Genomic DNA, 15,233 nt, shown 5'->3' with positions numbered 1-15,233 from the left:
AAAAGAGGCTTCAGGCTGGGCGTGGTGGCTCACACCTGCAATCGCAGCACTTTGGGAGGCCAAGGCAGGTGGATCACTTGAGGTCAGGAGTTTGAGACCAACCTGGCCAAAACGGTGAAACCCCATCTCTACTAAAAATACAAAAATTAGCCAGGCGCAGTGGCGGATGTCTGTAATCCCAGCTACTTGGGAGGCTGAGGCAGGAGAATCACTTGAACCCAGGAGGCAGAGGTTGCAGTGAGATGAGATAGCGCCATTGCACTCCAGCCTGGGTGACAGAGCGCAACTCCATCTCCAAAAAAAAAAGAAAAGAAAAGAAAGGAAAGATTTAGAGAAAGTATACACTGTTTTGTCCTTCCACCCCCTCTACCATGTAAGGACACAGCATTCCTCCTTGCTGGAGGATGCAGCAACAAGGCGCCATCTTGAAAACAGAGAGCGGCCGTCACTACACACCAAGGCTGGTGCCTCGCTCTTGAACTTCCTAGCCTCCAGAACTGTAAAAATAAGTATCTGTTCTTCATAAATTACCCAGTCTGTAGTATTTTGTTATAGCAGCACGAGTGAACTAAGACACCAGGTTTTTAATTTTATACTGTTCTTTTCTTTTGTAGTTAATTTCTTTTGTACCTAAACATCTCTTTGGGCTATTTTCTTCAGGTCTTTTTTTCTGTCTCCCCAGCAGGAAGAAATGATAAAATATAAAGTCATGACACTTTGGCTCCCAGGAAGGATTACATTTTCACCTCAGGGCAGCTAATCTATATTTAAATGTAAAGAATAAGGAGGCAAGTCTTTTTTTGTCTTAGATGCTTAAAACTAAATTAACAATTATCTAAACATGACATAAATAATTAGAAAATTAAATGTAGTGCAAAATATTTTAATTCCTAATAACACTACTTGCTAAACCAAATCAGCAAGTGTCATATTCTTGCCATAACATACTAACTAACACAGCATATTATTATCTTGAACAGGACAGTAAGTACAGGTAATAGATCAAGAAGCACTACAATTTTAAAAGTACAAAAAATGATATAAAATGTTTAAAAAATTTAGTTTTCCTCATAAGATTTTTTTTTTTTTTTTTTTTTTTTTTGAGACAGAGTGTCTCTCTGTTGCCCAGGCTGGAGTACTGTGGACGATCAGAGCTCACTGCAGCCTCAAACTCCTAGGCTCAAGCAGTCCACCCACCCTCCCAAGTAGCTGGGACTAGACGCACACACAACTACGTCGGCTAATTTTTTTTTTGGTATAATTCTATTTATATGATATATCCAGAATAGGCAAACCCATAAATAGGAAGTCAGTTGGTGGTTGCTAGGGATGGGGAGGAGTGAGGAAATGGAGAGTTCTTGTTTAATGGGTACAGGGTTTCATTTTGGGATGATAAAAAATGTTTTGGAACTAGACAGAGGCAATGGTTACACAACACTGTGGATGTTTAGTACCAAATGTCACTGAATTGTTCCCTTTAAAATGGTTAACTTTATGTTATGTGAATTTCACCTCAATACAAATAAATAATAAATACATTGCAAGGAAAAAATTTGGAAAGAGGCCTATCAAACAAAAAAGTTGTAATGAAAAAGAAAAGACATTAAACATTTTTTTAAACAGGAGGTTTTGGGCATGGAGCTGGTTGATCTTAAAAACCCTATCCCATTCATTTACATCAAGCTGTCCAAACCTAGTATCTGGAAAGGTCCCACGATGCTGAGCTCTAAACATCAAACACAAAACTAGAATTCTAGAATTATCTGGTATTTTCCCTTTCCTGAAAATTCCATCTTCAATTGGGTCTACGGGTTCAAGAGCCATATTTATGAATCAACATTCAGGACACATACTCTGGTTCAGGGACAATGAATGGTACGAAGAATATCCAGGATGTGTGGCTGTTGAAACTGCAGCCCTCTCAATGACTCTAATACTCAAGGGGTTAAAAGAATTCAGCCCCAGGAGTTTTAGATACAAAAATAGTAACAATCCAACTGAATTTGACTGCATTTAAAAAACATAATTATTTCCAAATCTACCGAGCAGCTGAACAGTCTTCAGTGACGCCTACAGTCACTGGAATTCAAAGACTCCTGCTCCCGGCAGCGCTGGGTCCTTTTATGCCTATGGGATTTATCTCGGCTCCTACCTCGACTTCTATGACTACGCCCTTCAGAACGCCCGTTGTACGGGCTAGAAAGTGGGTCTGAGCTCCGCCCTCTGTCCTTATCCCTGGTCTTTTCTTCTCTTGCCGCCCTCCTGCTTGAGGACCTGTGCTCGTGCTTGGGTTTCTCCTTCTTCAGCTCCCTCTCTCGGTTCTCTGCCCAACCAGAGTAGGCAGTCCTGGCCTTGGGGAGCTTCCGCCCCTCCCTAGGCACTGACTTCTGAGCTCTCTCTTAGTTCTTGCTGCTGTGCTTCTTAGGGCCAGGGTCGTCCTCTTCCTTTACTGTCTTGCTTCTGGGTGACGAAGAGGATGTTTGCTCTGCCTGTACCTCCCAGTCAGTTGTCTTTTTTTTTTCCTTTTTGTCTTTTTTTGCGCTTTTTTGTTGGTTTTTCATCTTCAGAGCTCTCAGACAAACTTGGTGAGGGGGTACGAGCCCCACAGCCCTTCTCCTGGAGCTCTTTGGTCACATCACCCATTTCTTCTGAGTCCTTAGGAACGCAATAGTTAGACACATGATCCACGCGGATAGTTCTTCCTTTGATCTTGATCCAATTAAAATTGTCAACGGCCAGAACTGTGCTCCTCTGGTCTTCATAGCAGAGGAAACAGAATCCTTTGGATTTCCCAGTCTTCTTGTCCCACATGAGATTAATGTTAACAATCTCCCCATACTGTGAGAACATACAGATGATGTCCCCTTCAGTCAGCTCATAAGGAAGCCCTCCCAGGAAGATCCAGGCACTGTCCTTGTACTCGGAGTGCCAGGACACCTTATCGGCCACCCTAAGCTGGACCTCTCGCTCATTCAGCTCATTGATCAGCTTCACCTTAGTTAAAGGGTTCATCTCCACTGGCTCAAACTCAGCGTTCAGGTATCAGTGCCCAGGCAAGGCAGCGTGGCACATACCCTGGCTAATTTTTTAAATTTCTCGTAAAGGCAAGGTCTTGCTATCTTGCCCAGATTGGTCTCAAACTCCTAGCCTTAAGTGATCCTCTTGCCTTGGCCTCCCAAAATTCTGGGATGACAGGTGTGAGCAATTGCACCCAGCCTTCATAAGAAAATTCTAACATTGATTTTCAAGTGTTCATTCTGGGGGTATATGATATTTTCATTATCTCTTGTGGCCAACTAAAGGCTTATCATACCAACAATTATCACTGCTCACACATCCACATCGACACCTGCCTGATTCCCCTCTTCAGCTGATTATCTGAGAACATTTATCCTTTGGCCAGCAGCTGAGAGATGTGGCTCTCCACACCAAGTCGTCAGACTGTTACTAAACATGTGAGGATTAATTACACTGGTTTTAATACTTTTCTAACTGTGTACACTTTTTCAAATATAATATTCTTAGATGTGCCTAATAAGTGGAATTGTCCAAAGAAAAGCTTGAAAGGTGGATGGATAATAGCAGAGTCAGTGGGGGAGCTCTGGTGGGTCCCTGACTGCTCTTTTGACCTCACCCCAGTCAAGCACAAAGGGGGCTTCTCAGAGCACACTGTGAAAACCACTTTCAGACATTTTCAAAATATTAATATTTTGTTGAAATTGAAACTGTCTTCCTCAGGGTATTGGGGAATATACAGGAGAAGAAAGATAATAAAATATGAGATAGAGGTGCAAATATCACATATGCTGACTTAGCATAACTCTTCTCATTTCTTCCTCTGAGACAAGACTCTGACTTTGTGGGGTGGTCAATGCCCTTCCCAGTCATTCTCCAATCACACCACCTGGGGAACTCAGCTGACTACTTGCCTTTCTTCTGTAGAGTACTCCCCTCTGCATTCACACTCTTCCACCATCCTAGAACGCCCTTTGACCTCTTTTCTGCGTGGGGAACTCTCCTTGGTCATTAAGCCCTAACAATCTCTCACTGATTCTGAGACTCTTAAACACGCTCCTTCCTCCTACCAAACACACCCACACCTGTTCCATGCTCCACCACACACACCATCAATGTCTCTCTTTCTCTCTCTCACTCAGAAGAACAGATGCCTCCTTCATCAATTCTTCATTATTGCACATATCACATTGGTAACTTGGTAAATATTTTTTTATTTGCTCCATAGATATATTTTCCTGCCTAGAATATGAGCTCTTCTAGGGCGGGGACTATCTTTTCCCTCTTTATATACCCAGTAAATAGCACAGTGCCAGGTGTGTTATGGTCCCCTAATAAATGTTAACTGAATCATGACAAATCCTTTCTCCCATACTTTAGTTCCAAATGTAAAGGGTAAAATAACTATAAACAAAATAAGCCAAATGTTTCAGTTGCAGGCAATTGTTAAACAAGTTACGTTCTAAGAGTTTGTTTAAAAATTGGTTATTTGAAACCCAGAAATTGGATTCTTTAAATGGGAAGCAGACCATCAAAGTCTCTCTGAGCCTACAATATTCTTGAAGAATGGTTTTAACAGCATGATTTCAGCTGTACCTAACCAGCAGCCATAAAATTGTTTCTGTGGGAAAGCGGAATCCGAGGTCCATTTTGGACACCAGAAATCTATTCAGTGGTGGCTTTGATTTTGTATTAGAAAGGACTTAAGGGGAGCAATTATGAATGCAGAGGAGGTTGTATTTGCATATACAGTAAATTCTTTTTAGTTAGATTGTATGATTACTTTGAGGTGGAGTAACAGGTTAAACATCCTCATGCATTAATTGCCTTTCTTATTGATACTGTATGATACGACTGTCAGGGGCAGCAGCCCTGGCCACTGCTGGTGGAAAAGTAAAGAGCAGAAAGAAGGTGAGAGGAAGGGATTAGAGCAGAGGCTCTCAAAGTATGTTTCCAGTACCAGCAGCAGCATCATGGCTTGGGAACTTGTTAAAAATGCAGTCTTGGGTTCCAACCCAGACCTACTAAATCAGGAATTCTAAGAGTGGGGCTTATCCCAGAAGAAGAAATGAGAAAATTTATGCGACCCGGGCTTTAACAAGCCTCTTCAGTGATTCTGATGTATGCTAAAGTTTGAGCGAGGTTTTTGGGCACCAATAATCTATTCTTAAAATTCACTTCAACTGCAGAAAATGAGGTACAGATAAAAACATTATGAATGAAAAAGAGAAGGTCCCTTCTAAGCCAACAGTTCTCAATCTTGGCTGCACTGCAATCACTTGGGAGCTTTAAAAAATACTGATGCCTGGGCACCACCCCCAGAGATTCTGATTTAATCAGTCTGGGATTTGGCATGAGCAATGGGAGTTTTAAAAGCTCCCCAGGTGATTCTAACATGAAGCCATGAATGAGAAACCACTGTTCTAAGCCAACTGCTACACAATTATCTTCCAAAGCTGCCAACCTGCTAGGAAACACTGAAACACACACACACACACACACACACACACACACACACACACAAATAAAAGGACTAAAAATGTGAGGAGTAAGTTCACTTGCTAGTAATTTACATTTCAAGGTAATGAAATCTCTAAGGCAATGATTTAATCATGTATAGGCAGAGGCCCCTTTGGCTCCCAGCAGTTTGGATATTACATGCAGCAGCCATAAAGGACAGAAGATTATGAAGCTGTGGTCATAGCCTCTATGCTGGTGAGAGAAGACACCTGTGACAACAAGTAGGCATGCCATCTTTCATAGCTAGGTAGACTTACTTGGCAAAGTCCAATTCCATAAATCTCTATGGCTCAGGGATTCAGAAAGCATATATAGCCTGGACATCACCAAGGAAGTAATACCACTGAGGAGTGTTCAACATCAGTAATGGATTGGAGACAAAATTATCTCTGCATAGAGATATTGTTTTTACCCATGTCCCTGCTTGGCAAACTCCCTACTTCTTTCTGATCTTTCCTACCAGAAAGTCTGGATTCAACACTCAAGCACTGTAAGTGGGTCTCATGATTAGCTCAGTTGGTTGGCCAAGACCTGGACTAATATCATGTGGCCTTGGCTAAGTGAAGCTGAGATGCCAGTAATTCTTATATGTAATGTATGATATAATTCCCTGACTATCTCAAGTGTTCTGAACCTTTGAGAGACAGTGTGAATTTCTTACAAAGTACCCACAATCCAAACAGGAAAACACATTTCTAAAGTTAGTTTCCTGGTATAAAATAGTTTACAAATAAGGGAATTTTTTTGACTGTTATTTCACCTCTTCCAAGAGCAAATAAGTCTCATGTTCCAGCTAATCATGGCTCCCTTTCTCATCCAACCTGTAGACTGATATAAGACTATAGGGTGTTCCAACCACATTTGCATCATCAGACCCTTCTGTTAGCTCAGATCGTTAACTCAATCTCATAGTAAGTTAGAAGAATGACAAAACCAAGCACTAAAATATGATTGTGATAACTAGCTTGGTTATAAACCATGGCTGAGAATCAAAATCTAGTGCCACACTGCCGGGATTCAAGACTTTGCCCAATTACTTATGTGGCGTTGAACATGTACAAAATAGGGATAATAATAGTACCTATCTCATAGGGTGGTTACAAGGACTGTGACAAGTTTATTAGTATAACCCTGGCACAGAATAAGCTCTCAGTAATCTAACCATATCTGGAGATCAAAATTTTATTTTATCTTGACCCAACCATTCAATGTATGGAAATCTGTCCTATAGAAATACACAAGAATGTAAGAAGATCTGGTGTTCCCCCTGATTATTTAATTACAAAAGAATTATAGTGGTACATATACACCATGAAATTCTATGCAGCCATAAAAAGGAATAAGATCATATCCTTTGCAGGGACACAGATGGAGTTGGAAGACATGATTCTCAGCAAACTAACCCAGGAACAGAAAACCAAATACCACATGTTCTCACTTATAAGTGGGAGTTGAATGATGAGAACACATGGACACATGGTGGGGAACACCACACACTGAGGCCTGTCAGGTTGGAGAGGGAGAGCATCAGGATGAATAGCTAATGGATGCTGGGCTTAATACTTAGGTGACAGGATGATCTGTGTAGCAAACCACCATGGCACACATTTACCTATGTAACAACTCTGTATATCCTGCACATGTAGCCTCGAATTTTAAAGTTGAAGAAAAAAAAAAAGGATTATAAGCAACTAATGTCCATCACTAGGGGAAATAGTAAATAAGTTACAGTTTTCTTTTTATATAATGAAATACTATGGAATAGATACGAAGGTAGGTCCTGTTAAGTACTGAGAATTGGCACAGGGTGGAGGTGAGGAGCCCAAATCTAGAGTCAGACATGTGAGTCCAGTGCCAGCCTTCTTGTGCACTGGCTGTGCTTCCTTGTGCAAATCATGGAACTTCCTTAGCTGTAAAATGGGAGGAATGACAGTACTCCCCTGAAGGTTCTATATAGACATTTGTTAAATAGATAAATGCTGACAAGGAAGACAGCCTACATACCTAACTTACTAGTGGTTATACAAGGAAATGGGAGTAATGACTTCCTTTTTGACTTACTGTATTGTTTAACTTTTTAAAAAACGCATGTCATTTTTCTGTCACCAAATTTTAAAAATAAGCCTGGGCCAGATGCAGTGGCTCACACCTGTAATGCCAAACTTTGGGAGGCCGATGTGGGAGGATCACTTGAGCCAGGAGTTTGAAACCAGCCTGGTCAACGTAGGGAGATCTTGTCTCTACCAGAAAAAAATAAAAATAAATAAATAAATACAGGAAAATTAGCCAGGCATGGTAGCACATGCCTGTAGTACCAGCTACTCAGGAGGCTGAGGTGGGAGGATTGCTTGAGCCTGGACATCGAGGCTGCAGTGAGCAATGATTGTTCCACCATACTCCAGCCCGGGCAACAGGGCAAGATCCTGTCTCAAAAGAAAAATCGGCCTAGTTTTTTGGCATATGGTGGTCTGATTGAATTAGTTGATATGTAACTAAAAGAGTCTCATACTAACAGGAATGTTGGTTATTACCATTTTCATTTTAAATAATGGGAAATTAAGATAGACAATGTGAAATGATTTATTAAGTTCAGATATTAAGTAATTTGTAAAATGAAACTAAAATAGAAACAATGTAGTGTAATCTAAAGGACTTGAGTTTTGAGGATCAGACAATGCTAGGTTCAAAATCCTTCTATGCCTCCTAGCGCCTTTTGCAAATTATGTAACCTCTCTGAAACTCAGTTTTATTATTTGGACAATGAGGTTAATGGTAATAATAGCTAACATTTATTGAGTGCTTACTAAATGGGAAGCATTATAGCAAAAGCTATAAATGTATTATCTCATTTGATCCTCATAAAAACTCTGAGGTACTTGTTTCACAAGGATGAAGGAACTGAGGCACAGAAGGGTTAAATGAGTGGTCCATACCTAGTAAATAGCGGAGCCACGACTTGAACCCAGGTCGATTAACTTCAGCCATATGTACTTCAGAGGGAGATTATGAGAAGATAGCAAGGCACTCAAGAAATTATTTGTTTTACCCCTTTGATTCACTAGAATCTATGGCCTAAAATTTTAATTTTATGTTATAATAAACTTCTAAGGGGTGTGTGATTCTCTTACACCGCTCATGCTAAAGATAACTGACTGCTTGATATACTTGTTTCATTGAGAAGTGGTGGCCCATACCAGGGCAGGTGACAAGGACAGTGGTTCTTATTCATCTGGGCAGCAGCTTCAGTGCTAATTCTAAACACAGGTGGTGAGAGAGACAGCCAACAGGAAGGGGAAAGGAATCACTGCTGACATGTGCAACTGGGAAGATTGATGGTTTCCCTCTCTCTTTTTCCCCAACGTGTCGGCCTGGGAGCAGAGACGTAGAAGCCGCTGTGCTGAGGACAGTAAAATACACAGCACAGTGTCTGCCTGGCTGCAACACTGATTAATGAGACCAAAATGACACAGAAAACAGGCAGTGTTTCGGAAGGATAATTCACAGGCATTTCTTTATTTAATCATTTCAACAAAAGCAGTTCCCATAAACTGCCTGGTTTGAACTAGAATCTAGAATTCCCTGTGGTTAGAGCAACACAGGGGTATATTTGGTGGGATGCGTGGATCAAAGAGTGAGAATATAAAGAGAGTTTGTAATGAAGTAAATTCACTAATGACCGGCTGGGTACAAACTTAGGAATTCCTCTACTTTCTCTGACAGACCAAAACATTCACAAAGTTCCAGGTAAGATAGTTATTTGCCTACCTAACTTAATGTAGGGATGATATGAGAATACGTTATCACAAGGAATTGCACCCTGTTAAAGCACTCTTGCTTTTCAAGACTAGTAGCCAGCATCACCAATTCTTCATGTTTTACCATAGCTGCATAATGTATACATTTAAAATGACATTATCTTTGTTAAGGAAATTAATCTAAAAATTAATTAACATCAAATATTATTTTTAGTACTTACTATCACCCGTCTTACTTCCCACGAGCAGCTCTTCAAACTTAATACTATATCCCAAACTAAATCTATTGACTCATGACCTTCAGGTCAACTCTCCCCGATTCTGCACTGTATTCTCAATTCTGGCTAATGACACAACCATCTACCTAGTCTCCTAACCTTAAGATTCATCCCCAACTCCTTCCTTTCCCTTACCAGATTCTGTTGGTTCAAATCCTGCCTCCTCCAATTACTAGCTATGTGATCTTTGGCAAGTATTTGTGCCTCAGTTTCATCACCTGAAATAAAAATTTTAATAGTACTGATTTATAGGAGAATTGCAAGAATTAAACAAATTAATACATAAAAAGTGTTTAGATTGGTGCCTGGCACAGAGAAAATGCTTAATAAATATTACCTATCTTCTCATCTAATCAATTACTAAATCATCAGGGATGTTTCTCAATACAATTTCATTTCTCCATCTCCATCAATGTAGTCCAAACCACAATCATCTCACCTGTGCTGTTTCAATAGCTTTTTTCTGAGTTTTTTAATCTTCTACATTATTACCTGAACTATCATTTAAAAGTAATGAATCTCCACTGCTTCTTCCTTTTTCACAGAGTCAAATCCAAACCCTTAATTTAGTGTATAAAATCCTTCATAATCTGACTTCAAATATATGTAGATTACTTAGACATAGTAAGGGCAATTATCCCCATGAATCAACATTAATTAAGCAAGTGAGAAGTCTTATGAGAAATATAGGGTTCAAGTTTTACATTTAACATTTTATAACATGCTCTTTTTCACTGATTATCCTAACACTAGAGTAAGTATCATATTCACCGAAAAACTACTGAGTAATCTTTAGGATCTATAATTTAAAGCCTAAAACATAAAAAAAATTACATGCCATTTTTCTAGTGTACTTCCATTGCTTGGTGTAGTAGGTTGAATTATGTCCCTCCAAAATTCATGTCTAACTAGAACTTCAGAATGTAACCTTATTTGGAAACAGGATCTTCACAGATATAATCAGTTAAGATGAGGTCATACTAGAATATAGTGGGCTCTAAATACAATGACTTGTGTCCTTAAAAGAAGAGAAGACACACAGACACATAGAGGGAAAAGAGCCACATGACAATAGAGGCAGAGATTGGAGTGATACAGCTACAATTCAAGAAAACCCCAAGTATTGCCAAGAGTCACCAGCGGCTAGGAAGAGACAAGGAAGGGTTCTTCCTTAGAGTCTTAAGAAGCATGCCCTGCCAACACCTCAGTGTCAGACTGCTAGCCTCCAGAACTGTGAAATAATACATTTCTGTTCTTTTAGGCCACCCAGTTTGTGGTACTTTGTTATGGCAGCCTTAGAAAACTATTAAAGCACACTTGACTAATGTCTTAAACTGATAAGGTAAGTAAGGTCAGTTGTTTAGGATCTGTAATCTGGTTACTATTTCTGTCAGAAATTCACATCCAGGACACTGGCCTTCTATTCCAAGACAGTGCAAGCCCTGGGGCAATGCAGAGTAGAATAAAAGTATTCTGCACGAGTTGTGGTGACTGACCAAACCACAACTGTATGTAGGTAGTAGTGCTGAGAGGCAGGAAGCATTATTACATAGAGCATGTCAAATAAACAAACAGCCATCAACTAAGGGGCTGTAATCATAGATGAAGTTGCTGTTACTTTGTTCTGGGATCAAAGTTCTAGGATCACATTTGCATTGATTCTGTAAAATTACTGCACATAGTTGACTTTGCTCCATTTATTTCTTCCATTTAAACAGTAGCTCTGAAATTTTCATCATGCTGTAATCTCTCAGAAAAATGTAAATTTAAACTTAGCAAATATTTATTTCCTTTGGTAAAAAAAAATATTGATTGTATACCATTTTCCAGATGAAGCAGTATGGCATGCGCTATTTCAGCTTCCATGATCGATTATTGCTCTCCAAAAGGACTTTTTTTTCCCCCTTTGAAACCTTGAGATTGTTTTTTGGCATAATTACCCCAGCCCAAATGGTTTTGAGATATGTGTTTTTTTTTTTTTTTAAATAAGCAGCAAACTATTTCTTTTACTTTTAAAAAACAAGTAAACATGTCTTTAAATTTTCTTTGAAGCTCTTTATAAAAACTTCTAAAAATAAAGGTTATTGTGTATATTTAAGGTATACAGCACGATGTTATGGGATATATACAGATACCAAAAAGGTTACTACAGTGAAGTAAATTAATATATCCATCATCCCACATAGTTATCGATTTCTTTTGTTTTTATGTCAAAAGCAGCTAAATTCTTATTTAATATCAATCCCAAATACAGTACAATTTTATTACCTATAGTCCTCATGTTGTATTTAGATCTCTAGACTTGTTCATCCTACATATCTGCTACTTTGCAACCTCTGACCTACATCTCTCCATTTCCTCCTTTACAAAGAATTATTGTATGTAATAAATAACTTTAGGAGAAAAAAAGAGAGAAAAATTCAAATTTGCAAACCAGTATCATCAGCCAATCATTAATTCACCATCCCTCTTTATGTTTAAAAGATTATCTCAATAATCTCTGGAAGCTCTGAATGACTGCCTATAAGTTTAGGGAACAAATAGTCCTATATAGATTAATTTTCTTTTGGAGGTTTTTAAATGATTGATTCCAAATATACAGTATAGGGAAGGTGAAATGAGTAAGAAAAAAATCATATTTAATTCCCTGTTAACACTAAGCTATATTATTCAAAATGTGTTTCAAAATACTTAACCAGATCACCAAATCTCAGTCACCACCTTAGTTTAAATAGTCACCAAGAAAATAGTCAAGCAACAGAAATCCATTGTGAGACACCATCTAGAGAGAAAGCTACACTGCTATATATAATTTATTAACTTAGTAGTTTAGTCTCTCAATATTTAGCAAGTTTGTTTAAAAATTCCCATTCCCATTGGTTTATAGTAACATTAATATAAATCCATAATTTCAAAGTCAACATTCCTTTCACTGTGAACAAAAGACTTCTTTTTTTTTGAGATGGAGTCTCACTCTGTCACCCATGCTGGAGTGCAGTGGCTATCTTGGCTCACTGCAATCTCTGCACCGCCCGCCGCCCCTGGGTTCAAGGGATTCTCCTGCCTCAGCCTCCCAAGTAGCTGGGATTACAGGCGGCTGCCACCGCGCCCGGCTAATTTTTGTATTTTTAGTAGAGACAGGGTTTCGCCATCTTGGCCAGGCTGGTCTTGAACTCCTGACCTCGTGATCCACCTGCCTCGGCCTCCCAAAGTGCTGGGATTACAGGAGCGAGCCACTGCACCCAGCCAGTGGTCCAATATATTTCTGACATACCACATAGCTTCCTGCATGTCATATCTTTGAGTCTCTTATACAAGTTGTAAAGAAACTGGCAATCTATATAGAGACGCAGAGAGGATGTTATCAAGGAAGTGTCAGTATTGGGGGGCACTGAAAAGTTTTTAGTTTCTCAAACTCACTGGTAAACCTTAGAATCTGACACAATCGAGTACTTAGTTCTTCCTCTAAATTTTTACCATCACAATGAATCTTCCACTCATGTTTAGTGGCACCATCATGGTTCTAATTTGCACTTGCTCTGTTTGTGTCTATGTGTCTGTATATGTTTATAAAATAACTACACTCCTAGTCAGTTGTCTTATTGTGCCTAATAAAATTCAAGGACATTTCTTTAATTAAGAGAGCCTTTCCTTTCCTGATTGCTTACATAAATTGATGACAATTTTAAAATTGTTATTAAGTTAGCTTATAATGTATTGTTTAATACACTGAGGAAACATTTATTTCAATTGTAAAGTAATGCAGCAACAAAGTTTTGTTTCTCTAATGTCAATTATATCATTTGGAATATGAGCATTCTTGTAGTAATCAATTGTAAATGTAAAGGTCAAAATAATGTTCTCCTTTATATTTTATTTTGCTTTTCTAACAACTCTAACAAGTTGACTTTATTCACCAGCGAAATATTTACCATGTCCCTTTTGCAGTAAACAATACACTTTCAATTCTGATTTTATTTTTATATATTTTATATCTTTATATGGGTATATTCTACTTTTGCAAATATGCTTTAAGTCAAAAATTATAATTTTTCAATAGCTTCACCATAAAATTAACACTCACACTCATCACACTCAAACTGTAATAATTTTAAATGCAATTTACTTATGAGTTTTTGAGACTCCTCCTTCCCCAACTGGAAATTTTTAAATGTTGTACATAATTATTCTCTATACTACATTTTAGTAGATAAAATAATTAGCATAGATAGAATATGGCTTTTTATACTATATACATATGTATTGAAATATTAAATTGTACCCCATAAATATGTACAATTGCAATATTTCCATTTAAAAAATCAAATAGTGCTCTTATTTTTGACAATTTCAAACACGTGGTTTGAAAATGTATCTTGAAAGTGCGTTACTTTTCATCTACCTAGATGAAAAATTACTGTACCATGAAATGCTATTAATGATAAAATACCTGGTACCACAAGTGATACCATTGCTTGCCTCAACTGGTAAACTCCTGGACATTTTTGGGAAAAATAACACAGACTTTTGTTTTGCTGTTACTATCAAATAATTATAGTTACTGAGAAGGTAACTGTAAATGCTCATGTCTGGACCATCAAACAGTAAAGGACAGTGAGAAATGTATGTATCAAGTGGAACAGAGCTGTTTTGTGTGGACAGGTGGAACCCCAGCTGGGTAAAAACAATGCTATTGAAATGTCATCAGTCGAGTTATATACTGAAGTGATTTTCTTTGTTTATTTTCTATCTTGATGAGAAATGTGTGATTTTTAAAAATACTGTAGCAGAAAAAATAACCCAATTACTGATCAGATGTTTTATATAACAAAGTATTTTTCAAGTTCTCTCATATTTCTGACAATTTTAACTTTTTTGCTCACCTCCCACCCCACCGGCACTATTGGGTTAATAAGAATCAAGTCTACTTTTTCAGCCTTTTTCTTCTACCATTCCACTCCATGAATTGTATACTTCTTTTACTTCCATACTCTTGCTAACTTCCAAGACTTTGCACTTGCAATTCTCTCTGCCTGGCATCCCTTTCTTGACCTAACAAATTTCAATATATCTTTTAAGACCCGGTGCAGCTGTTATCACATTTGTGGAGCACTCTCCAAATCCCCAGGACAAAATGAGTCATTGCTCCTGTAAGCAACTACAATGCTTTGTCCTCCCTCTATTATAGCACATAGTTGTACTGTAACTTACTTTTCCTACATGTCCACTACCCTCACCAGCCAGTGAAATCCTTGAGGGAAAGAACCATGCTGTTATCCCTAACACCAACAGAGCGGGGATTCAATATATGCATATGAATGAAGTAGAAATGAATACTGCATGAGGCTTATAGAATGCAGGAGCTGAAGTCTCATCTTAAATCCCATGACACTCAGAGTCCCCATGATGGATGAAGATAGAGGCAGGCCATTTACCAAGATGAGTAGGGAAAATTTTCAAATTATCCCTTCTCAGACTGCCTATCCCAGCTGGCCATCTTTCAGGTAACAATACCTACAACCATCAGAACAGTAATCTCAGCACTTTGGGAGGCTGAGGTGGGCATATCACAAGGTCAGGAGTTCGAGACCAGCCTGGCCAATATTGTGAAACCCCGTCTCTACTAAAAATACAAAAATTAGCTGAGCATGGTGGCACATGCCTG

General features: G+C 38.6%; 1 protein-coding gene and 1 pseudogene across 3 annotated transcripts in view; both read right to left on the bottom strand.

Annotated features, from left to right (window-relative positions):
- The window catches only part of WARS2 (tryptophanyl tRNA synthetase 2, mitochondrial), a 114,270-nt gene that overhangs the window by 53,253 nt on the left and 45,784 nt on the right, over positions 1–15,233 (bottom strand). The gene's annotated exons all lie outside the window — the stretch shown is intronic.
- Positions 1,242–13,805, bottom strand: LOC129049449 (RNA-binding motif protein, X-linked 2-like; annotated as a pseudogene).

The sequence above is a fragment of the Pongo abelii genome, chromosome 1 (assembly GCF_028885655.2).
Source record: "Pongo abelii isolate AG06213 chromosome 1, NHGRI_mPonAbe1-v2.0_pri, whole genome shotgun sequence".
Lineage (NCBI taxonomy): Eukaryota > Metazoa > Chordata > Mammalia > Primates > Hominidae > Pongo > Pongo abelii.
Note: the sequence above shows the minus strand (reverse complement) of the source record. Positions and strands in the feature narration are given on the sequence as shown.